This window comes from Physcomitrium patens, chromosome 10, assembly GCF_059467195.1.
Source record: "Physcomitrium patens ecotype Gransden chromosome 10, ASM5946719v1, whole genome shotgun sequence".
Lineage (NCBI taxonomy): Eukaryota > Viridiplantae > Streptophyta > Bryopsida > Funariales > Funariaceae > Physcomitrium > Physcomitrium patens.
In genome coordinates, this window is record NC_143419.1 from 3313681 (window position 1) to 3328310 (window position 14630).

Consider the following 14630-nt stretch of genomic DNA (forward strand, 5'->3'; position numbering starts at 1 on the left):
GACCAATTAAAATATGATCAACTTATGTTTGTTTTCTCTTTTTATATCTTTTACATCTTATCCTTTAATTTTCTTCTTAATAGTCTTTTGAACCTAAAGAAAAATTGGAATCTTTAGTTTTTTTAAATGTATTTTAATTTTCAAAAATTAGAAGTATTTTCTATATATATATATATATATATATATATATACATATATTTAAATATAACAATAAAAATTGTTTTGCAAATGGTTTAAGTCTCTTAATATGTGCTTAATTATTTGTTATTACAAAGAATATGTGTTGCAGTTCTTATATGTTGCAAATATGATATAAAAATATTAAAAAAAATAAATTATAAACAATGTTATAGTACACATGGGTACAACAAGATGATATAAATCATAGTCGTTTTTTTCTTTTTAAATTTTTCTTTATACCATACATATCTATAAACTATTCAGAATAATATATATTTTTTACTATTTTCAAAAAATTATCATGTCATAACTCTATTTGTCTTAAAACCCTTTCATACTTATTCTTTGACAAAGTCATACATTTGTATAATAATAGATTGTTACATGTTTTTATTCTTTAATTAAAATGTAGTAATATATTTATTATTATTATTATTATTATTATTATTTTGTAAAATATCCTTGCCAACATAAAAAAATATGTACATTTATTTTTTGATTTAATTTTTTTTAATGTGTTTACATAATTTTTATCTCACTATTATATTAATTTAATATGTTTTTATATTAATAGAGAATTCATTTTAAATAAGTAAAAGTAGATAAAAATATGTTTATAGATATTGACACTTCTACATGATCTTTATAGTATCAAATATATGTGAAGATAAGACTATAGCCATTCTCAATCCTCACAATATCTTTTCTTGTACTCTGTATTAATTCAAGAATTTTTAGTTTCTTTGGACTATGTAATATTCATTGTAATATCTATCTACTTTACAATGTACTTCTTCTCAATTTTTTTTTCTTTTCTTTTTTAGTTGTATAAATTCATTTATTATTTTTTTACAAGTATTTATATATTTCAATTTTTAATAGATATAATATACACACAAGTTATAGATTTATTAATGTATAGAATTATAAACATTCAATTAGACTTTAAATATACTATCATTATGGTGACCCAATACATTGCTAATCTATAAATAAGTTATTGGATAAATATTAAAAGACTTAAGCAAATATATTGTATGATGATAATAAAATACTTACATTATCTTATATATTATCTTATAATATTACTTTTTATATATTTTAATATAAGTTTATAAATCATGATGTAATATTTGGTTTTAGTAAATTGTAAAGAAGCAAGTATAAGTTAATATTGTAGCACCATGCTTTTAAGAATTGTTTTAAGTAGCACATCTATTCTTAAAACTTATTGAATATTTTTTACTTGATTATTTTTTAAGATATTATTTTTATTCATTCAAAAATATTTTATCAATTTAATATTATATATGTATAGATATACACTTATTCAAACATATCTTTGATTCTTTTTTGTAAAGAATTGTTAATGCTACATCTCCAATTGATATTGCTACATCCCCAATTGATATTGCTACATCCCACATGACCTCCACACAACCTAAATTGACTAAAAATCTCACTTTTACACTAAGGGCATATTTAGGAGCCCAATATGTTATTCTAATATTAACCCAAAAATAGAATAAATAATAAATAAGTTTTTTGTGAAAACCAAGTGATTTTTTTTAAAAAATTAAATATTACTTGAGACAAATATATATATATATATATATATATATATATATATATTGAAAAATCAGCTCACAACTTGCTTTTTAAAATAAAACTTTCATTGTTTCCATTGCAATAACCACCCTTTTTTTAACACAAAGAAAGGAAATAATGTGCAAAAGAAAGAAGCATATTATTAGCTAATTGTCTACGAGGAGGTCACTTAGGGTGTAGGGATATCAATTAGGGATGTAGAGTTAACAATTCTCCTCTTTATTACATAAAAATAATTCAAAATTCAAAATCAACAACAGTTTTGATTTTTCAGAAATTCTTTTACCATATCAATTTATTTTACACAGTTGCTTGGATCAGTTACTCATTTTAAAACTAATATTTCATTTTTCAACATAGGTAAGTCCAATTCTTCAAGTAATTTATCAAACAACATTTTTGATTTTTGTTTCGATAGGTAAACGAGAACTTGTGTAAAAAGATATGAAAATTCAACATGCCAGCATACAGATCCTAACTCACGTCGAGACCACTGACAACGCAACCAGCTTTTCATCCACGATTTATCAAGAGTAGCAACATGTATAATCCTCATTCATTAAGCGGTATGAGCTTTATAGTGAGAACCATGCTCCCCGCCCCTCCCCCAGTTCGCACGAGGTCCCGAATCCCGAGCTCCGCGCTCCCACGCTCGAACGACGGGGAACGCGCAAAGCGAACAAGGCTTGGGGAGCACCACACGATGCACCGCCGCAGAGCTGGAGCCCCACACGAGGCCAGAGCTGAGGCACTTGCCGAAGTGGGGGCGAGGAGACTGGGCACCAGTGACATTAGCAGCAGCAGCAAAGTGAAGCAGAATAAGAGGAAGAAGAAGAAGCAGTAGAATCAAATCTGGGAGGGCGAATGAACAGTATATATCTGTCTTATTATTCTATAAAACCAGCGGCTGTGCGCAATCGCATTCTTCTGGCTTACAAAATATCGCGGCCACATGTCCTGCATCTAGGAGCTGGCCCTTCCCCCACCAACCCGTTCATGCCAATTGTCCTCGGCATTTCTGATTTTCCCCACCCCATTTCTCCACCGTTCATCTGCCTAGACCCAGCTCACAAATTTCGTGCCGGTCGATCTGCCCAGTCGTGGGTCATCATCTAGTCTGGGGTATAGTCAAATACTGGTCCTGGGTGTAGTAACTGTGCTCGACCGCATTCCTTCGCGAAACACTGCAGGTTTACGATTTCGGTGGAAGTGTGTGTGCTCCATCAACGGGGTCCGTTTTCTGTGCTTTGATCGGTTGGTTGCTTGTGAGGGTAGTGTCGATCGACTGGAGGTTGGGGTTTGAAGCTTGAGATTTTGACTTTCTTTTTATAATACTTTTACTTCTTGGTGCCGTGGTTGGATCTTTCGGTTGCAATGGCGTTGACAGCAAGTTCGTCTTGTACTCCGGCGGTGAGCAGCTTGCTCGCCTCGGATGGTTCGGTTTCGTCTCCGAAGGCGCCGAGTGGCGGTGTGGTGCCGCTTCCGGCGAAGCCCAAGTTCCAGAGCGCTGGACTTAAAAGGACCAAGTCTAGGAAGCCAGTGAAGAATACTAAGGCTCGTGCTGGAGTCCAGGACGCCGTCCCCACTGTGGAGCAGTCCCTGGAGAGTACCGTAACTCAGGCTGTTAACAAAGTAAGTGAGGAAATTGCCACCACGTCGAGCGAGATCCTCGACGCTGTGGACTCAGTCATTGAGGACGGGCCTGTTGCAATGCGAGTGCGCAAGAATGCAGGCAAGGTGAACTCTAGAATTTCCCGGAGACGTGCGTTGGTGACGTGCTTAGCTCTGGGCATGGTTAGGCCGTGTGTTAGTAACATCGAAAGCAATAGCAAGCAAAGTAACGATCTGAGACGGACTTCCTCCGCAATGCCAGGCATTCGTAGAACTACATCATCTTCCTTCAAGGTGCCTCTCGTCAGCCAGGTTTCCCTTGCGACGGCTATGAAGCAGACCAACTTATTAGGAGAGCAGGAGGATTTGCAAAAGCTCACCACTTTGCAATAGTCTGCATACATCAAGCAACATCTAGATCTTTGTACGCATATTCCTCTTCCTTATGAACTCATAAGAGAACCTTCTGCGGAATGAGGGGTTAGCGTTGATTAGAGTATTTGCCCACTCATATAGCATCACTACGGTGTTCTTATTTTTCTGAATTTTGGTTTACTACATCATATTCAATTGTACAGTTCCTATTCAAATAAACTGTGTTCCTAGCAACTGGAGTTCACAGGAACAAGTACCTCAGTCATGGGTTCAGGATAGTAATTTATCAATTGCGTCTCTCATTAGGGGACACTAAGCGGCTAGTTCATGGTAGATACCATTTAGTGTTCTTCAAATTGCAAATAATTTTTTTATCAAGTTATCAGCTGCAATGCAACACACTTTCAACACTATAATTTTACGTCGAAAATGAGTAGCCTATTTTGTAGACAGCGGTTGCATATATATATTATTCATGAGGAAAGGTAGACCACATTCTTTATACCAATGAAAATTTCAATTCTCTTCTACCCAAATGAATTCTGTGTATTGTGTGTATATCAATAATAACATATTTCATCCACAAATTATTTCACCCGATGACTCGAGTGTCCATGTGGTCCATCAGCTTCTGTCACCCTCTACGAATAAGTTATTGATACTACCTTGGGTGAAACCACAATTTACACGTTGAAGAAGCTCTAGCACATTCAACCTAGCCATTATTTACATTATAACACTGTTTATGGTAGCTTAGAACTAGTGATCTGCTAGAGCAAGAACAGAGATAATATAGCCCATGGATTTTCCAAATGAAATTCACTGAATTCTCGGATCAAGTTGCTTGTGTTCATGTTTACGCGATCTGCCTCCGTGCTATAATCAGGAAGCTTCGAGGCTGTAAACGTGCCAATTGTGATTGTGGACGTAATTCTTCCAGCTCCAGCAGACTTCAAAACTCGTTCAGAAGGTTCAACCTACTCTTAAAATCTTGGTGACTTATCCCTACGATTGATGTAAGATCTTTCATGCTGTAGGTTGGATTATACTAATGAATTTCAAAATCATTTTCATGCAAACCTCATCTCGTTGTGGCTAACTCACAAACTCAATGTTAAAATAGAGGATAATCAACATTTATCTGTTATTGATAATATAACTCTTGAAATGCATGATACGTACACTGCTTCGAGTTAGCTGAAGTGCAAAATTTGTAATCAAGATTGGAAGCGCATAATTAATCCAACTCAGTGTTTAGATTAATCACACCACTTTGAACCGAAAGTAGTACAAGTTGAAGAAGACCTGAATCCGAAGTATACAGAAAGAGCATGCAAGCTACAAATCAATAATTTTACTTTTCGGTCGAGCTGCTGTGCGATGACCCCAGCCTGTTTAAGAGACAGCATTTTTGTGTTACTTCCAAAATGTGTTATCAACGATTCGTTGAAAATTCGTTATCAACGATTCCTGTTCTTCTATGAACCCTCTTGTTACCCTGAATAAAACATCCAGTGTATCAGCTATTGATCAGCTTAACTCCAAGATGCCACACAAAGTTTATTTCGGATGCCTTACTGACTTTATTTTTTCTAGTAGATGGAAGAAAAAGATTCAAACTGTTTGAGTGCAATAACCTTAGATGCAAAGCCGCAAGAACACGAGAGGGGAAACATTTGTAAACCTTACAGCAGGGCCTTGTAAATGAATTCAAATCAAATCTCGTGTGAGAATCACTGGTTTCTTCTTCTCCAAGTCCTGTTATGAAGATTGAGCGTAAATATCAGTAACAGATCTTTCAGATGATGTTCTGGAAATGAAACATCACAAAGTATAGAGCACTCTTTTGGTAGTTTACAGGCTTATCCTCAAGTAGCTGCTTTAAGAGACTTCCCGTTCTTATGTGCGAAACGGCTGTCAGCATAAAATTCAGAAAATCATCAAGAAAAGTTCTGGAAGATCAAAACATAGGTTAAAAAGCAAGGTTTAAGAGTCTAAGTTTGCTGCTAGAAAGAAAGACACGCTGTCAGTGTATTGACCCGCTAAATGATAACTGGGCCTGAATAGCTAAGCTTGGTGGTACTGCAACTCCACGAACTTTCCTGGTGAATTGCCAGCATCAACTTTCTGATATCTCCAACATCCTTTTCCTGCAACCACAAGCACGACAGGTAATGAGCTAGACATCAATTGAGTAGCTGATGTATTTCTCGAGGATCCCGCCTGCTGCTATTCCGTGAACGTTTATTCTAAAAGAGCCTGAGAATTTTAGCATAAATAAGTCGCTAGCAGCCAAAATTAAGCACCTTAACCCTGAATCGATCTTCAACCACATTTCAAGTTCTATAAACTATATGGTCCATCATAAAACGAGTTGATGTAATTAAACTGCCCATTAAAAACAGGGCGTATCAGTAATTTCTAACCCCTTAGCATTCAAACACAAACAATTCTTCATGCAACTTCAGGACATCCGCAATATCTCAATTCCAAATATAAGCTTGGATCCTTCCGAATGAATTTTGGGGGGGGAAGCCCAGGACCGGTGAGATCAACCCGCTTGCGAAGAACTTGCGGCCTGACGATGTTTAGCCTTGAAGACTCTGTTCCAGGTGATCAACGAACGTTGGAAACTCATTCAAGAACCTCTAAATTACCATAGTGCAGCGCTACGCCCTGAAAATCCAACAGAACGTGCATTTGAAATGGAGACAAAGCCCAAATTTTAATAACTAAGAGAAATCAATTCCGGCGCTTGGATGACTCTACTACTAAAGAGCGTTTTTGACACTTGGCTATGGTGGTGATTGAGGAATGACGACAGGGCCGTGTGACTAAAATGGGTCTGCAAATCTTGGCAACAAAGAGATTAGAACTGGCAAGCAGAATTGCGTGCTTCATACAACCTCTAAAGTTAACACATTGTACTTACATAACACGAAAGACATGGGGGCATTGTAAAGAAACTGAACATGAATATCAACTCGATTTCTACTTCCACACAGTTAGTCTGTGCCTGTTGAATCCTCACAATTCAGGCCAGGACAGGCCGTGATAGGTTCGAGGCAGTCATCGGTACAAAATCTCCACTCAAGCCACCTGTCGTCCTCCGTGAAAGCAACACGACAATGCATCTAAACATGAATGGAGCTCTGCATCCACAGGAAACGCTAAAACATTCTTTGGATCCGCCGATCCGACCATCTCTTTTAACATCTCGACTTCTTCACAACCTCGCACCCGCATTTCGGCCCACGAATCAAAACGACCCAGGCCAAATATGTGAATGAAACGGAGGAATGTCTACACAGCAGAACCAAATGCTGAAGCGAAAACTTGAAATCCAAAGACGAGCAGCTGTCGGCAGCGGCTTCTTCTTACGTCGCCTCCGCATTCATGTGGCGTCTAATACATGTCACGAAAATATCTTCGTAGTGTGAGCTCAACACCTTCTCAAAAATATCCTCGTGGTGTGAATGCAATGTGTTTTCTAAGTCTGGTGATATGTGTAGAATATGTTTCAACCTTTCGGTTATTTGTTTCAAGAGTTTTGAAACTATGTTTACAAAAGTTTAAAATTATATATTTTGAGATACATATATATATTTTTATTAAAACACTAGTAAAAATTCATGTTGTTGACACAAAAAAAGTGTTTGCTAATAGTAAATTAGAAGTCATTCTAAAAGTTATGTAAGGCTTTTTACCAGTAAACAATATCTTTGATTTTGGTCAATTAGAAGGCATTTTCATCTTATAACTTAGCTTCTTTATTATATAGATTAGTTGAATCTATGTCATTGTCATAAAATTAGTTTAATTAGGGATAAAAATAACAAGAAGGCATGTCCTTCTAGAAACATGCAATAATCCAAACATTGAAGCCAATTTATTACACAATGAATTTGGTCAAGTTCAGAATACATCACAAAAGAAAAATTGAGTATCGAGGCAAGAACCAACATATTATTCTCATTTATGAGCATATTCTTCACCATACTTGTTTACTTTTCTTCTTATAATAGGATCCACACAACACAACTTGTGCATTCTTTTTATTGCTACTGCCTTAGGCAGACACATTCCTAATCCATCTCATATGTTCCACAATCTTAACTTGCATCCATCCACTTCTACTTGTCTAAGATTTATTTCCTAATATCAACCTTTTCTAACTCTCTAAACTTGGCCTTACAAAATCCATACTAAGATCTATTTCTTCCTTTATATCTTCCTTATCACTCTGCTTCATCTTGTTATTGTCTTCTTTTCTTCCTTCTTGTAAGATCTATCCTACTATTGTAGTCAATAGATCAAATACTTTGTCGCAAGCCACAAGCTTCGCTTTCTACTTTACAACATTATCGCCTTGCCTATGCTATTCTATCAAATTATATTACATCAATCTTACATTACTACCTATCTTCAAACTCTTTCATTTCTAACTAAGTACTACATCAATTCCACATCTATTAGCAAAATCTTTATAGATTTTACTTTCTTTTCAACCACACACCAGTCTTACTCCTTACAAACCTACGTACAACAATTGTGTTATACAACCATTAGTTGTTGAATCAAGAATCTATTGTAAATTATAAGAAATGTGCAAAGAAGAAAGGTTTCTTATTAAAAAGGTTTCTATTACAATTTTATCAAACGACTTGCCCTAAACATATTTTATTCCATGAAGTAGTTGGTAGATTTCTACCTACAATATAATATTAATTAGAAACCATGGTTCTATTAAGACTATGTGAACTCAAGTTTTACTTTACTTTTGATTTGAAAAAATGAGGTATGTAGCAAATTAGAGATGGTTTTTGTCTTTTCTTATTTATCTTATTAAATTTTCTCTCTTTGATTTGTTTTATATAAGAGACATTTAAAAAAAAAATGTATATTAGATATTGCTAATGCTGCTATAATTTTTTACTATTGCTACTACAACTCCATGGCCATCACATGCCATCTTTATTGAATACATCTAAAATCAATAAAATTTTATTTATTTAATATTTTTAAATTATTTGATAAAATATAGTTTTTTATTAGAATTAAAAAATATATTAAGTGGATGATTAATTGTGGTGGCAATTGTAAAAAATGTCATGACATTAGCAATACATATTAAATTTTAAGATATCTTTTTTAAAATAAAAATAAATAGTTTCATGCTTTGATATATAAATTACAAAAAAAAAACCTCATTTATTTTATAAATAATTTAAAATTATAATATAAAATTAATAGAAATCAAATGATAGGAATCACTTATTAATATTTTTTATTAGTCCATTAATTTATTTTTTATAATAAAAATATGATTTAATATTTTGTGCACTTTTGTTAATGTCATGAATCTTGAAAAAAAGAAACCTCAATACATTCTTGTATCGCTCAAAAAGACCAAGAAATTACTCAAAGATGGTAATATATTAAACTAGAATGGCTATTTTCAAAGAAAAGAAGACTACAAAGTCTTGAAACAAGACTAAGGATTAAAAAGGTATTGATAAGGGTAAAGAAGGCTTCATTCTTGCCTCCATATATACTATCTAACTAGAAGCTACATGATAATATGCAATAAGACCTCTAATATGTGTTACCTTTGCTAGATACATGTCTTAACTTGCAAGGCAGGTTTTTTATATGTAAGCCACATAATTAGCTTAATCTATAAGCTATTAATACATATAATACATGGCTAATTTATTGAAAAAGTTTTTAGCTTGCCAATTAACTACAAACCTTTGTAAAGTCAAAGCAACATCTATAAAGCTTCTAAGAAGTTTTTCTAGAAGATATTATGAAATTAATCTACTTATATATACTTCTACTTAATCATATAGGTATTTATTGAAGTAAATATGTATGTTTATCACAATTTTTATTTAATTTTTATTTACATCTTACTATCTTAAAATATTTTAATATATAATTTATATATTACACAACAAAGTATCAAAGATATAAATCTCAAAGAAAGAAATCTTCAATACACTCTTTTGTCATTCAAAAGAAATAAGAGATCATTCAAAGATGATATAGCATTAAATTAAAATGGCTATTGTCAAAGCTAAGAAGATTAGAAAGTCTTGAAACAAGACTAAAGCTTAGAAAGGCATTGACAAGAATGAAGAAGGCTTCACTCTTACATCTATATATACTATCTAAGTAAGAGCTATGTGGCAATATTCTATAGGACCTCCAAAACATGTTGACTTTATAAGATACATATCTTAACTTGTAAGACAAATTTTCTATATGTGTACCACATAGTTAGCTTGTTTTACAAGCTATTAATACATGTGGCACATTGTTAACTTATTGACCAAGTTTTTAATCTACCAATCAATTACAAACATATGTAAAATCAAAACAATATCTATGAAGCTTTTAAGAAGCTCATCTAGAAGATATTATGAAATAAATCTATTTTTACTTACTTCTATTTAATCATATAGATAAATATTAGAATAAATATATATGTCCATTATATTAATCTCCTTCTAGAGACAAGTTCCATAAAGAGCAATTATCCTATGTTGAAGAAATTCAAGATGCAACAAATTATATTTACGACATACTCTAATCTTTGTTCTCTTTGAAGATGGTTGATAGGTCCTCTTAGCCATCAATAGTATCCCATATTAAGGTAAAAAGACCACCTTATTATTTGATCATTGTTAAGGCGTTCATAACTTCTTTTAAATAAAACATTTGGAACACCATCAAGAGTTGTTTCTACCTCTAATAAAATCACCAAACATTCTAACTTTCTTCCAAAGTTGTGATATTAAATATGTTATATCTTTCCATTTATTTAAGGAAATATATGTTGTACTTGAAGATCTTCATTTTGATTATATTGTCTTGAAGGTTGTGATAATTACAATGTCTTGTTAGTAAGTGAATAAATCATAATTCTTAAATTGAATCTATTGGTTGTTGATTCTTCATCTCTTTAACATCACAAATACACAAATAAGAGTAAAAAAAGAATGTTAACTTTTTTAGATTTTTTTTTTTTTTTTTTTTTTTTTTTTTATAGATTTTTTTTATTATTATTATTTTTTTATTCTTCATCTTAATTTTGATGGATGTTATTGATGAAAAGCATGAACCCTCTTTGTTGCATTTACAAGATTCTTTGCTAACTTCCATGTACATTTACTAGTATCATATTATTGCCAATGAACAAGATATTCCAACTTATTTTGGTGCCGCCTTGAATCTAAGACTTCTTCTACCTCAAATTCTTAATTATTATTTACTTTTATAGGAAGAGGTGGTATTTTTCTTCTTTTTGAGATATTCAATGTTTTATATGGCTCAAAAAAAAAATGTATGGAATACAAGATGAATCTTTATAGACTCCAAAATATGTAATCAATAAGTGATAGGATTGACTTGTTTACAAATAAAAAAGATCCAAGCTTATAATAGTCCAACTTATCACAATGACAAGTAGTCTTGATGTTGCAACAAAGTAGTCATATCTTATCATTTACCATGAATTATAGTTGTTCTTGTGATAAGCATCTTTATTGACCTTTTTTTGTTCTTGAGCTTCTTTTAACTGAGCCTTCATTGTTGCATGTAGCTTTAACAAATAATTCATATATTTTTTTTTTCGTAAGATAATTAACTTTTGAAAAGTCAAAAATATTAAGTCGTGAATGATAACCATAATTGATAAAAAATATATTTATTGAGTAGAAGAATATACCAAATTATTGTATACAAACTCTGCTAATGGCAAAACAGTAGTCCAATAAATTTAATGATACTTGATAGTATACCTCAAATATTATTTTAGAATTTGATTTATCTATTTTTTTTCTATTGCTTTGAAATCAAATAGAGCTTTATATATACCTTTAAAATTTTAGAAAAGATTTTCCAAAATCTTCATACAAATTGAGTCCTTCTATCCAATATAATATCTTTGAAGAATCTATGATAAGAATACATATTGTCAAGAAAAAAACTTAGCTACTTTTTTTTTTTATCTATGATAGATTTTGTATATAGTACAAAATATGCCATTTTGGTAAAACAATCTACTATCATGAATATAAAATCATAAAAACTTGAGATTGAAAGATTTGTAATAAAATCCACAGAAACAAAAGACTATGGTTGTTTTAGAATAGATAATGGTTGAAAAAGTCCATAAGGTCAATGACAATAAGTTTTTGATCTTAAAAAAATATCACATGATTATAGAAAGATTTTAATTACATTCCATATTTGAAGCCATAAAAAATCTCTTGATATTACATCTAAAGTTTTATTGTATCCAAAATGTCCAATTGTTAGAAAGTCATGACGAGCTTAAAAAACTTATAATTGTGCTTTATTTTTTGAAAAATATAATCATTCTTCAAAATAGAGTAGATTATTTTTAAACTCAAACTTGGAAGTATTATGAAACTTAGAAGAATTATTCTCAATATCATAAATAAGAAATTTAGAATAATTCTAGAGACCTTCTTATAGAATTGTAAGGCACTCCTAGTGCATTAAATTCTAATGTTGAAACTGCAAAGTTGAAATTGGAGATTAGTGGATATATGATACATATTCTAAATTCTTATTTATGACAAAACAACATGTATAGCAAAGTTTGATGCATCTATTTTTATGAAGAATGTCTTGAAAGTATTGATGCAATATAAAATTGGTGCAAAAATAAATGGTATCTTCAAAGCTTCAAAAGATGCTTCAATTTCTTTATTATTCTTAAGTTTATCTTTACATATTAAATGTATAAGAAGAGTTGCAATTTGAAAAAAATATTAAATATCTTTCAATGTTTTTCGAATCTTCTAATCCATGATAATCTAGACCTTCTTTGGATCTATTATTAGTCACTCATTGGAAATGATGTATCTTAAAAAGTCAACTTGAGTAATGTAGAATATATACTTTTTCAACTTTGCATATAATCTTGCATCTCTAAGTTTTTTTAATACATAACAAACATAAAATTCATATTTTTTTGTATTCTTAGAGTAGATTAGAATGTCATTTAAATAAGTGATAATAAAATCACTAAAAAAATATCATTCATGAGATATTGAAAAGCAACTGGTACATTTATGATTCCAAAAGGCATGACATTATATTCAAAATTTCTATACTTAATTTAAAAACTAATATTTCATTCATCTCTTTTTTAGATATAGATCAAGTTGTATGCTCCTTATAGATCCATTTTTGTATAAATCTTTGCATGATTGAGTTGGTCTAGAAGTCTTGAAATTAGTGGTAGTAGATATCTATTTTTGATGGTAATCTTGTTAAGTCCTTGATAGTCTATACATATCTACAAAGATCCATATATATATATATATATATATATATTCCAAAAATAAGAAAAGAGCTCTTATTGGAAGTTCTGTCAAGGACATGAACTCGATGAAAAAACAATTCAGACAAGTGAGCCTTCACTCAAAGAGAGGTAACAAAATATATATAAACAAGTATATATATTGAAAGAGAAACTGGAATGGCTATTACCAAAAGACAAGAAAACTAGAGACCCTTGAAACTAGACTAGAAGCAAGAAAGGAGTTGACAAGAGTGAAGAAGCCTTCACTCTTGTCTCTATATATACTATCTAACTAGGGGCTACGTGGCGACGTTCTATAGGACCTCCAATATGTGTTGACTTTGTAGGACACATGCCTTGACTTACAAGGCAAGTTTTTCTACATGTGGGCCACATAATTAGCTTGATCCTCAAGCTAACAACATGTGTGGCACATGGCTAACTTGTTGACCACGTTTCTAATCCAAAAAGTCAATTAAAGACACCTATGAAGTTAAAGCAGCATCTAAGAAGTTTTTAGGAAGCTTCCATATTAAATATTATAGAATTAACTTACTTTTATCTACTTTTACTTATTTCTACCTATTTCTATATGTAATTATTAGCTTACATGATTATGGCCGTGACATTACCCCCCCTTCTAGAGACGAGTTCCACGAGGAGCGGTCATCATATGTTGAGAAAATCTATGATGCGACGAATTGTATTCGCCACATACTCTGATCTGTGTTCTCTTCGAAGATGATTGATAGGGCCTCTCAACCATCGGTAGTGTCCCATACTAGGGCGGGAAGACCACCCAGTTATTTGATCATTGTTGAGGCCTTTGTACCTTCATTCGAATAGAGTATTTGGAACACCATCAGGAGTTGTTCCTACCTCTAGCAAAATCACCAAACATCGGGAGTCCCTTCCCAAATCGTGATACCAAACGCGTTGTATCTCACCATCTATTCGAGGAAGAACATGTCGTTCTTGAAGATCTTCATCTCGATTGCGTCGTCTTGAAGGTTGTGACAATCGTAATGTCTTTTCTGGCAGGTTAGCAAATAAAGGCTCTTGAGTTGAATGTGTTGGTTGTTGGTTCTCCATCTCTTGAGCGCCACTACTACAACGAAGCTACGAACAAGAATTGAAAGTAGAATGTTATCTTGCCTAGATGTTGTTTCTTTTTTGAAGAAGGTTTTCATCTTGATTTTGATGGATGTCGTCGATGAAAAGCCTCCACCGCCTTTGCTGCATTTGCAAGATTCTTTATTGGCTCCCATGTGCGTTCACTAATACCATATCCGCGCCAATGGACAAGATATTCTAATTTATTTCGGCGCCGCCTTGAATCTAAGATTTCTTCTACTTCAAACTCTTCATTATTGTCCACTTCTATAGGATGAGGTGGAACTTGTCGTCTTCTTGGTATGTCCACTGTCTTGTATGGTTCAAGAAGAGACACGTGGAATATTAGATGGATTTTCATTGACTATGGTAGATCTAAACGATATGCAACTGGATTGATTTG

General features: G+C 32.4%; 1 long non-coding RNA gene across 3 annotated transcripts; it reads right to left on the minus strand.

Moving 5' to 3' along the window:
- Positions 1 to 4967: 4967 nt before the first annotated feature.
- Positions 4968 to 7210, minus strand: LOC149988205 (uncharacterized). Of its 3 annotated transcripts, XR_016504983.1 has the most exons (3): positions 5814 to 7210; positions 5459 to 5532; positions 4968 to 5272 (listed from the first exon to the last, which is right to left on the minus strand). It is a non-coding gene; the product is annotated as an uncharacterized LOC149988205 (long non-coding RNA). The 3 variants fall into 3 exon arrangements; XR_016504982.1 differs by having other exon boundaries at positions 5464 to 7210; XR_016504981.1 differs by having other exon boundaries at positions 5459 to 7210.
- Between the last annotated feature and the right edge of the window lie 7420 nt (positions 7211 to 14630).